Consider the following 12,340-nt stretch of genomic DNA (forward strand, 5'->3'; position numbering starts at 1 on the left):
GATGCAGAGCGCTCTGAAGTCAGAAGGCTTACTTATTTTAACAGTGCTCTGCTGAGCCTTGGGGGTCCAGAACTCTCAGGAGTCCATTAGGGTTTTCTCCCTAACTCTTCTTTAACTCGAACAACTTCAATTTTATATTTTTTCTCTTTTTACATATTGGGCCTTTTCCAGTTTGTGTTTCTGTAACTCCTTACAGATTAAGAAACTAGCTAAGGTGATAGTGACCCACCCCACTGCCTATTTTTTAAGTAGAGATGTTACCTTTATTGATTTAATGTTTCTTTTGCCAATAAGTAATTTGAAGCAGTGTTACTTACTTGATGTTGTAGTTCTGTTCTTACGTGTAACTGACATACATCTGTTTGAACATTCAATCATAAAGGAATGATTACTTTTAACGTGCAAGGTACAGCAATACCACATTATCAGAACTAATGAACTGCACGTGGAAGTTGCTTAAGACATTTTTGACTAGATAGTATTAAATACTTTTCACATCAGTGAAGTAATTATAGTATGGGAGATGTATATTTAAGGCTGGTAAAGTTTGGCTAGCTACCTCAGTATATTTGAGAAGTAAAATGACTGAATGCTAGAGTCATCAAAATTTCTTTTTACATGGCATGTGTGTATTTTAATATATAATATAAATATGGCTTATGTTTTAGTTTGATGAGCTGAAGTGATGCCCATAATCACAGTATAAATTGTTGAAGGGAACACTGCACTGGGAGACAATAATTGGTTAGTCATGGCTGTGCTCCAAAACATCAGCAGAGCCAAAGGGATAGGTTATTGTATCAAATGTACTGTCTAGTTGTTAAAATTTTTTTTTCTTTTCTTAACATTGTCTATTCAATATCGTTTGACTAAATGCCTCTTGGGTGCCAGGCACTTAGATGTTTCAGCATTCTGACACTGATTTTCTTTATGAGTTGTGTCTTATTTAAAAGAATTTTAAGTTGCTAATTGTTATTTAGGAAGGATATTCCTGTAGGTAGCCTTTATTGGCTTTTCTGTTGGAATTGGGAAGTCTAGAAAAACCGTTGGGAGATGGGTGGGTAAAGATTTCACAAGAGACAAAGTGGTTGAGACTACAGGCTTGAACAAGCACAAGACCCTTGGTAGTTTGATGTGAAGGGTATTTTAAGAACACATTGTGAAGGGTTTTCCTGTCAGTTCAAGCTGGATCTTGCTTATCATGACTTGTTAATAAACCTTCATTTGAAAATTTGTTCTTAAATACCTAATTATTGTCACATGGTAAATACTGCTAAGAAGTTTCTAAAAATCTACAGTCTTTGAATTTGTTCAGATTACACCTAGACTGTTTATGGTAATGGCCAATAGCATGCATAACTGATTTTGGTTTAACTGTGAATGTTTATTTAAAAATTTAAAACTAGGGATTAACAGATATATATTACTGTATATAAAACAAACAACAAGGATCTACTGTATAGCACAGGAAACTATTCAGTTTCTTGTAATAACATAATGGAAAAGAATCTAAAAAAATATGTATGTGTATTTATAGCTGAATCGCTTTGCTGTGCATGTGAACTAACATTGTGGATCAAATGCGCTTCATTAAAGAATAAAATTTTAAAAAATAAAGTGATTATTGACAGGAAAAAAATAATTTAAAACTAGACTGACATATGTCCATAGGGAACTTGTTATCCCTGAAGTGCCCATGCATGAGAGCTGAATTAATTTCTAAGATGTGAGTTTGTGATCTTGTAGAAATAAGTATAAGATGATATTTTGATGATCCTCTGAATGACTTATCTAACTCTTGCCTGGGCACCTGACTCTGAGTGATACTCTTGACTACTTTCCATCCTTAAATCAGAGGAAAGAGGCAGCTTATAAGAAAATGGTTGCTAGTAGAGTCCTATAAGAGTTAAACAGAAGATAAAACAGGGTGTGGCCCTGTGAAATACTTGGACCTTGGGGGAAGGGGAAGGTGTTATGAGGCAACTAGGTGAAAGTTTGTGCCTTCCTGTATGTACCCTGGCTAGTAACTTTATGCTAGATTATGTTCTGTCTTCCATCTCATTTAATGTTGGTGACAAAATTTTTTAAATTTAGTTGCTTTATTTGGTATTTCACTATTAGCCAGGAAATTCTCTGAATTTCAATCTGGGTTTATTAACCATCTTTATATGAAAGTAGCTTGGGTTAAATTATATCAAAGTCAAAAGGTTGAATACCTATATTCTTTCTGATGTCTGATGTGCTCCATATTACACGAGTTAACAATTTTATATTTTATCTGGGAATCTCCAGAATATATTCCTTGATGATTTTGACCTTTGTGTGTCCTAGCTACGCACTACCTAGATAATCTCTTTACCTAGCTTTTCTTTTGCTGAGGCAGGTAGGAGCTAGAGAAAGTAAACAATTAAGAGAGGTGAGCTTCTATATACCTTTATCTAAAATGTAATAGATGAGAAATTTTATAAGAAACTGAGAGAAAAGTACTGGATATTAATGTGTATTAGACTGTTGATACTGTGTTTATAAAATTAGAGATGTTTTAAACATACCTTGAGTAAATGTGATAAGGAAGGGAGCTTGAGTTTTTATAATTCTAAATATGTTTATTTGGACTCCATTGACTTAGTTTATGTAATATTCATATTTAGGAATGAAAGTCTTTAAATTTTTGTGGCTGATATGATTTGAATTCAAATCCAATGAGACCAAACTACTTATTGAAACAGAAGAAAGTGAATAATAAATGCCACAATTTATTGACCATTTATTTGTGTCAGATTTTAATTTTTTACCACAACCCTCTGTGTTACAGATGGAAAAACATGGGCTTGGAGAGTCTTAGTAAGATGCCAGAATCAGATCTATAGATACAAAATTATTCTCAAAACTTTCCTGAGTAGATTTTTCCCAATTAGATTAGCCTTGTTGTTCCTAGAGATCAATATTTGAAAAGCTGAATGTTAACACTTAAGATTCAGAGTCCTAGAATTAAAAGGGACCTTACAAATGTAGGTAGTTAGCCTTCCAATGCAAGAGCCCCTTCTGAACGTTCAGTAAAGATTTAAGAAGTAAAAATAATTTTCTTATTCCCAAAGTTTCAGAAGTCAACAGAGATAAAGTTTTATGTCTTTATCTATCATTGTCCAGATTGAGGTATGAAATCAGTATTAATTCTCAGATGGTTGATATTTGTAATGAAGAATTTAGGGAAATGTTTCTGAGTACATACAGTCAGTGGAGCCATATTGAAGGCTCCAGAGAGGGTTGTAAAACTTGTAGTGTGGTACTCTTGGGCAAGCTACTTGATTTTGCTAAGCCTCCGTTTTCTTTATCTGTCAAATGGAAAAGCCTCTCTCATTAGGTAATCTTGAAGGGTAAATGAAATAATCATGTAAAGCACTTGACATATTTTCTGCTGTGAAGACATACCAAATAAATGGTAGTGCTATTATGAGTATATGAAATCTTGTGATACTTAGGGGAGTAGAAACTTAGTGAGTATGAGAGGCTTGTCTTTGAGTATAGTTTTAGCAGTGAACCTGGAAGACAAACTGTAAGAGATTGAGTAGAGACTTTAGAAGAGGTTTTAAAGGTTGTATGTAGAACTCGTATATGAATAGACTAAAAGTTAAGAGGTAATGGAAAAGAAGGTTGAGTATGAGTGGACTGTATGAAGCTGGAGAGAAGTCATTAGGTTAATGATTAGGTGGGAGTCGATGGTTAAATAGAGGATAAAGAGTAAGTAATAAAGCAAAGGTGAATGTTCAGAGTAGAATGATAAGTGAGGAAGGACATTAGTTGGTGTTTTGAAGAGGAGTTGCAGTTCATGATTAGAAATGGGCAAGGAGATACTGCTACAGAAAAGATGTGAAAGAGTAAGAAAACTAAATTATTCTAATTAACGCCAAAAAAGGGGGGGGGATCTTCATAAAAGGCATTAAGGCTTTGTGTGTGGATCCTGGGTTATTTAAAGTTGAACAGTTGTATGGGAACAGTTCAGGTCTTACTACCTCGTACCCAAACCACGTTTTAACACTCCGTGGTCTTTCCTGCTAGCATCTTGTACTGCATTTATCTCCTCCATTCTATAAACCATCCCCAAATTCTTCCTAAAATACTACTTTCCTCATATTATTTCTCTGTTCAATATAGAGTGACTCCCTTTTGCCTCTAGAATAAAATTTAGAATTCTTGGTTTGGCTTTGACACTTTCTGTGATTGGATCTCAGGACTGATCTATTTTAACCAAACTGATACACTTGCCATCTCTGCAGCACACCCTGTACTTTTCTCTCAGTGGATCTTTGCTCATGCTAATTGATAGCTCAGAATTCTTGTCATTCCTTCTCCAGACTTTGTTTTCTTCTTTAAGAAAAGCTCATTTCTATTATTTTCTCCTCCACAAGAACTTTCCTGATCACAGTGTTTCATTTCTCCTTTCTGTGTACTTCTACAGTAGTATCTATTGTACTATTTGTATGGCTTTAATCATGTACTTTACTGCTAAATATTTGTATTTTAATTATAATTGTGTGTTCAATTTATTTATAAAAATTCGGAAAAGTAAAATACAATAACTTTTTTTTTTTTTTAATACCCAAAGCCTGGCAGAGTGCCTGTGGGTAGTGGACATTCAGATATTTTGTATTAGGCAGAATCCTCCTGAGGGTAGCAGTGATTGCTGTCGGAGGTGGTGGAAGAAGTTAATAGCTTTCTGGTGGCAAATATTTCTGACTCTCTTCTAATATTACTTTGGCTGAATCTGGATTTTAATTGTGGAGATTATACAAATCCAAATGGTGGCAGAGTTGTTACGTTGATATAGAAAATTATGTTGACTGATTCTGAACCTAAGAATTTCATTTAACTTTCTATGTTTTGGCTTTGAGGGCTAACAGGTCATTCATAACTATCCTGCATCTCTTTCTAGAGTTATAATTGCAAATATTATTATGAACTAGGCATCCTTTTAAACAGAGAATTGTGGAATCATAGTTACTAGACAATGTATTAATTAAAAAGGAGATAACTATCAACTATTTTAATTTGAATCAAATGTATAATGTGTGAATAGTCTGTATTTATATAAACCTCTAAGCTAAGCTTTAAACTTTATCAAACTGTTAAACTATTTTCAGTTTTTAGAAAATAGTAAAATTTTCTTTATTGAATTTTTTAGATGAATGATCTTATATAGGCAATCCATGCCTGCTTAGATCCATTTGTTAGAATATGATAGTGATGAGACCAGAATTATGAATTTGATTCTTTGTGTTCCTGTTAAGTTTTTCTAGCCTTGATATTAGCTAGTAACAATGATAGCTAACATTGACCACTTACATGCCAGACATCATAGTACTATCTCATTAAATCTTTATATCTGTATGAGATAGGTACTATTAATACCTGTATTGTAACAGATAAGGAAGTTAAGGTAGAGGCTAAGTTTCATAGCTAGTAACAGAAGCCAAACACATGTCCTTGGACTTTTCAAAGTAATTATATATGTAGGTCATGGCAGTTTCAGTGCTACTGTTAAAAGAAGATCTGTTGATGATTGTAATAGTTTAGAAAATATTTGTATATGAAGGGTATGACTACAGGTCCATTGTACCCAGAGAGTGAATCTTGTGATTGAACTGGGAATCTGAGGTGGAAGTGTACACTGAATTTGAAAAGTACAGCATCATGTGTCATGTCTGCTCCCTTTAGTACTTTTCACCAAGAGGAACCATTAAATTGTTTTAATGTAAAAAGTATGTAAGTTACAGCTATAATACAACTAATACTACAAGCCATACATAGTTTTGTCTTATGGCTGATTTTATTCATGTTCACTACTATGCCTCCCACTGACATAAATGATTTCATCAGTCCTTCCTGCAAATGAAATTCTGAGTTTAAGAAGATAGTCTTAAACACAGGCTACTACGTAGGCTTACAATAGAGATTATACTATAAATGGAACATTTCAATATTAAGATATTTTAAAAGTAAATTCCTTGAAATTCCAGGTGTCATTCGTTTTAAATAGGTGCTCTACGTATGACTGTTTAATCTTTGTATTCTCTCTGCTCATGAGCACATGACAAAATTGAATATGAGCCAGAAATATAGCAGACGATGAGAAAGCATAGGTCACATATAATCCAGCTTAAATTTAGGATGGTGCTTTGTATTCATCTGTGATATGACTGTCTCAGGCAGGGATGTAGATAAACAGGTTTCTGTTTGTTTTGAGTCATGCTGTATGTAGTTTAGTTATTTAAAGAATATGTTATTCAAGAACTGTCGTACTGCTTCAGAGAATAAGAACGTAATTCATTGCCAACTTTGAATGTCCTGGCTTCTTAGCACTGCTGTTTTTCTTTAGTATGAGTGGTAGAAAATTGTGTCAGATTTGGTATTAAGACTGTAGGAGATGCAGCTTGCTTACTTACCTTTGTTACCACATTTAGAATTGAAAATATTAACAATAAGGGTAAGCAAAGGAGTGGCTGTATACTACTTTTTTGGTTTTGTTTTACAAAAAGAATTGCAGAACTTACCAGACTTTAGAAAACATTTTTGCAATATTCCATCATACACTTCAGACTATAAATAGGCAGTAAACAAAGTTTTCACTTTTTATAAAGTAGTAGTATATCATTCTTGCTGAAAGACTTTAAGGCTTTTTTTTGGATGTCAAGAGACTGATCTTAGAAGTGACTGCTTTCTTTTGTGGTCAATCCAGAGTTTAACCCTGAGTTCCTCCATATCTGTCATCTTAATTTTTTTCTGTCTGTATAAATGTTTCCTGATACTATAAGAAAATACTTTAACAAGTAGTCAACCATCTAGAATGATCTTGTACTGATTTGCTACAGTCATTGGAATCAGGAGCTCAAGTGCAAAGGGGATTGTTCATTTTATACAGTAAAATTCCCAGACTAAGTTCAAGATATTTTTGTCAAATACATTGAAAGTGGATTTCTTAGCTACTAGAAATTATTCCTTTGGGTATTTCCTGATACTTGGCTTCTGACATAGAAAAGACTTTTAAAAAAATTAACCCATTCATGAATGTTGAATAATGAGAAGATGAGTAAGTAGCCCAGGGGGAGAGAATGTATAGGCTCAAACTTCTGGTCAGAACTACATCTTTTCTGTTTTGTCCCCTTCAGCATGTCTCATGGCATTTTTTTCAGTGATGAGTGTGTAACTAATGATGAAGCTTTTAAAAGTCATTAATGAACAGTAATCTGAAAATCAAGTGTTTGGTAAACTGCAGATTTGTAGGGTTCAATATTTTCTTATTTGAAATTATTTATGATATTTCTGTAGAGATTTTTAAAATCAGAACTATGTATTCTATAGAATAACAAAATGGAAATGGTAGGATACAATTTGTTTGCAGGGTAGACAATTCCTAACTCTGTTGACAAGAGAGAAGTCGTAATAATGACATATATTAATCAGGTGTCACTGTGTATTAAGTACTTATGAACAAAAGAGACATGATTCCTTTCTTCATGGGTCTTAAAATCTAAACTGAGAGATAATTCGCAGGGCCTTATGTGCTATAAGGGAAATACAGGATTCTGTGAGCTCATGACTGATGGTAGATCTATTTCCTGAGACAGAGAACTGGGTAGAAGTGGTAGGGAGATGAGAAATTCATTTTGGGCCATGTGCTTTGAAATGTGGCTAATCAAGTATAAGAGGTATATCTCCAGCTATATATTATATATATATATAGAGAGAGAGAGAGAGAGAGAGTTTTCACTTTCAAAAAAACCTTTTTTCTCTTACTTTCTGTACGCACAAATCATCTCATATTACAATTTATGGACTTAGTGAATGATTCAGTTTTGAAGACTGTTAGATTGTATGGACAGAAGTCTATGTCTCAGAGGCATATAATTTTTGGTCCTTTTTTCCGGCAGGGATATTACTGATACATGTAAAATATTTAGAATCTTCACATATTTTGTGTGTGAATGAACCTTTTACCATCTTGAGTATTTAATGTTTCATTTTTCTGTTCTTTCAACTTAAATATACAGGGTTATAAGCAAACACTTATAAATGCTCTGTGTGAGGGATGGTGTTTGCTTTAAGGAAAAGAGAAAATGATGAATTGGCAGAGGAAGTCAGTTAATTGGTTTCTGGATCAGTCAGAGTCTGAATCCTCACGTATGCAAGGATTAAAAAACAGCAAGCTAGGAATTGAATCCACTGCTCAATCTCTAGACAAGCTATCAAAAATGAGAAATTTGAAATAGTTAACAGATGAGGCAAATTGAGATTATGACTACCAGAACATTCTTACAAAACTTTAAAAACTAAATAGCTCTATGCCATCCATATCTTTTGTTTTGCTTATACTATAACTTTAGGTCAGTATCTAATTTTTATAGTTACTAGAACCCTCCAGCTAAATTAAGCTTAGGTATTTTTCAGACAGTTGTGTACTTGTAAAGTTTACTTAAAAAAATTGTGCAGTACATACCTTTGTAGAAATTTAAGAAGACTACTTTATGGAGTATGTTTCAGATCACAGCATATGTCTAGAAGATGGCGATACATTAAAAAATCATGAAACATGAAGGAAACATCAGAAATGGCAAGCTCTGCCTCACTCACATTTAGTGAAATTGAAACTGCTGCTAAAATCTGTGTAAACTGACTGTAATTTGGGTGCTTGTAAATTTTTACCTAATTCAACAAAAACTAATTATTTTTGAATAATATTTGGTAGAAAAAAATGACCTATGTCATGGGCTTTATGGAAATAGTATTTAGCATAACAGAGCTTTATCTGACTTATTTCTGTTGGTTTGATTGGTCAGTTTTGGTTTGCTTTTTGAAATTTCATTTTTAAGTTTTTAATTGAGAGCATTTAAATTAGGATATTATTTAATTCAATAACAGTCTTGCATTAGAATTCATTTGGATGAAATTTGGTTTGTTGAAGGGAGGTTAAGTAAATATTTAATTTAAAAAATGAAGTAAATATTTAGTTGAAGCTGTAAGATAAAGAAATACTGAACAGTTGAGAAATTTTCAGGTAAGCTTTTTAATCTTTGAAACAATTTTAATATAGTATTTTTCATATTACTACGTATAATGTATAGTCTTCTCTTTAACCTTTTTATGTAAAATATAGATCCAGAAAGCCATGTAAAGCCATAGTAATCTTTTAAAACAGCCTTGTAATATGTAACGAACATAGCATAAAATTCATCCATATGAAGTTTACCGCTCAGTAGTGTTCAGTATGTTAACAGATTGGGCAACCGTACAACACTAATTTTAGGACATTTTCATCACACCCAAAAGAAACCTTTTACTCGTTAGCAGCCACTCCCCATTTTCTTCTCCCCCAGCCCTTGTCAACCACTCATCTGCTTTATATCTCTATAGATTTGCTTTTGGGATATTTCGTATAAATGAAATCCAGATGATTTTTTGATCAGTGATTTCTAGCCTTTATAAACATCTTATATATCTCATGAGATAGCTAACTATGAATAATTGTCTCCTTTTATAGCTTTAATAATGGCTCTTTCCTCCTCCTGTGACTGGGAAAAATTATTCAGTAATTAGAAACACTATCCAAATTTTAAACCACTAACCAGGCTATTGACTAGTATTATGACTTCAGGGAACATGTACTGTTAGTCCTCACCTCCAGTAGTGCTTTTCACTATGGGTTTCTCCGTAGCCCCTCAGCTTTCCTAACATGTTGCTGTTGTAGACATTTCTCTTCTACCTCTCAAACTCAGACTGGCATGAATTCACTAAAATATTTTCCTTTGCAGCTGGCTTGCCTGAACTCTGCCTTCTTACTCCCCCTAAACCCAAGAATGAGGAAGAATTAAAAGCAAGAAAGGGAAAACAGAAGAGATTGTTCAGGCTGGGGAAGGACAAGGTAGTAAAGAGCAAGAATAGAAATGGTATAAAATTTTCAAGGAGACTGAATTTGTGGGCAGAAGAATAAAGATTAGAGGCTGCTTGGAGGAGAGTAAGACTTTGAGGGAAGAAAGTAAAGATACAATGTCATGTGTTAAAAGAAGTGAAATTTAAAATTTTCAATTCTGAATTTTGAATTTTAGTCTTACGTCAGTGAAGCACAAATGATGATTCCATTTTCTCTTGAGGTTTAGTGCCCTGTTTTTTTCCCCACAACTTTGTGGGAAGTTTTAAGCTGAACCATAGTCATTTATTTCTTTTGGATTGTTAGAAGATGCTCAGGTTTGAACCAGTGCAGAGTGGGAAACTCGTATCACCTTGGTATTATTCTTTAGAGAAATCCCACAAAGAATTAGATGGCACTGTGCCCCTGGGGTTTCCAAATTGGAGAGGCAGAATCCTTTTTGGGGTACATCCACACTGGGCTGCTTCCAAGTTCTAGAATTAGTCAGAGAATGGCACTAATTGAGAAATTGCTGCTGCCCCAAAAAATCTTACTTCCTTTGATAGATCAGGGCCTTCTAATTGGATTAGAATTGTTAGTGAGATTTTAGGGACACTCAGTAAAAGTGCCCCCAAAGAGCTGGAATCCCACATACAGCTATAAAGTCAGTAAAGTCCTGTAATAAGCTAAACTGGAAATTTGGGAGGAGGTGAGTGCAGACTAATGGGAACTGTTAGTACCTATATTTAACCACTTGAATGATACGTTTAAAGTCCTACACTTGGCTCCTTATCAGAAATATGCCCACAATATTTTATGTATAAATTTTTTAAGGAACAGATGAGGAAGATAGGTTACTTTTCTTTAGAATCATCGAGATTTATTATTTAACAGATAAAATGTGCTGTCTGATTTAAATGAATGTTTTTGGTATTGGGAACCAAGTTTACACAATGTCTGTGTATACTTTGCTTTAATAACAAGTATTCCTTTATTTACAAAAGAACTCTTCTGTATAAATCTCCATAACTATTTTATAGATAATATTTGAGAAGGAGAAACTTAAGAGTACTTGTTAATTTAACTGACTAGTCTATAAGATTGAGCTTTATTAAAAGAATATTTAATCAGAGAAACCTGTGAAAATATTTTTAGTCTTGAGGAAAATTGGAGGAATGTTCTAGAGACCTTGGCCCTAGGACCTAATGGGACCCTATAAGAAACTTCTAACTCTAACTAAAGTAAGATGTGAAAACTTAAAGATTGCTATGATTTAAGTATATTTAGAAATTATGAGATCCCAGAGGAGCATTTGTTAAATGAGATTAAGCTCTACTGCTCTGTTGTGTAGAATAAGGCACCATTGTTTTGCTGGTGTCTTCTGATTCTCTCAGTGGAATAAATGTTCATAATAGAGTTCAGAGAACTCTACAACTCCTGTGCTTGCAGGAGTACTGCAGTGTCCAGGTCTTAAATTTCTTAGAGCCTACATCTGTGGACTGTTTATACTACTTACTATTGTTGGAGTATTTAATTTTCTTTTTCACCTTCCTCTTTCTCTCATCCTTTGGTTGTAGGTTTTTTGAAGTGAACTTTTTTTTTAAAATTTCTTCAGTTCAGTGAGCTAATTTACTGCATTTATTTCTAATCTGTTCTAAGTCGTCCTTTGAGTTCTTATATCAACAATTATTTTTTTTATTTCCACAAGTATCATTTAATTCTTTCCCAGTTTGCCTGGTAATTTTTAAATAGTTTCTTATTTTTCATTTTTGTGTGTTTTTTTTGAAAAATCTTCTTTAACATTTCATTATATGTACTTTATATCTTATATTTGCTAATTCCAATATCAGAAGTCATAAAGGAGTTATGTTTGTTATATGTTAACTCCTACTCATGGCAGCTTGTTTCCTTGTATATTTGGTGAATTTTTTTATGAGTTTGTATTTGATTAAACACCAAACATTCCTCCATCATGTGTGTAATTGCCTACATTTTATTTCTTTTTGTAGCATAAAAAAATTCATTTCCTTTTTTATAGTTAATACCTAATTTAATCAACCAGTATATTTTACCAGTTTCTGTGCTTACAGGTCCTTGCATCTCCTGGGTTTACCTTTCCTCTTCCTAAAGTATATCCTTTAGTAATCTTTTTTGCAACACAGTATGGCTTGTAAATATCCTTTTTTCCCCTGAAAATATATTTTACACATTACTCTTTTTTTGCAAGTAAAAAATTCTTAGTTAATAGATTTTTTCTCCCCCCTACCCCCATTAGCACCCTCAAGATATTATTTCATTGTGTTATGAAACTTGGCAACTTAGAACTCTGAGAAGTCTGGTCTCTTCCGAATTGTTATGCCTTTGTATGTAATTTTTTTCTCTGGTGGTTTTTAAAAAGATTCCTTTTCAGTATCCTGTCAGCACTATTTACTGTGTGAC

At 33.4% G+C, this 12,340-nt stretch overlaps 1 protein-coding gene across 1 annotated transcript in view; it reads left to right on the plus strand.

Moving 5' to 3' along the window:
* Nucleotides 1–12,340, plus strand: part of PPM1A (protein phosphatase, Mg2+/Mn2+ dependent 1A) — a 44,959-nt gene that overhangs the window by 1,468 nt on the left and 31,151 nt on the right. The window lies entirely within an intron of this gene.

Source organism: Camelus ferus, chromosome 6 (assembly GCF_009834535.1).
Source record: "Camelus ferus isolate YT-003-E chromosome 6, BCGSAC_Cfer_1.0, whole genome shotgun sequence".
NCBI classification, from domain to species: Eukaryota; Metazoa; Chordata; class Mammalia; order Artiodactyla; family Camelidae; genus Camelus; species Camelus ferus.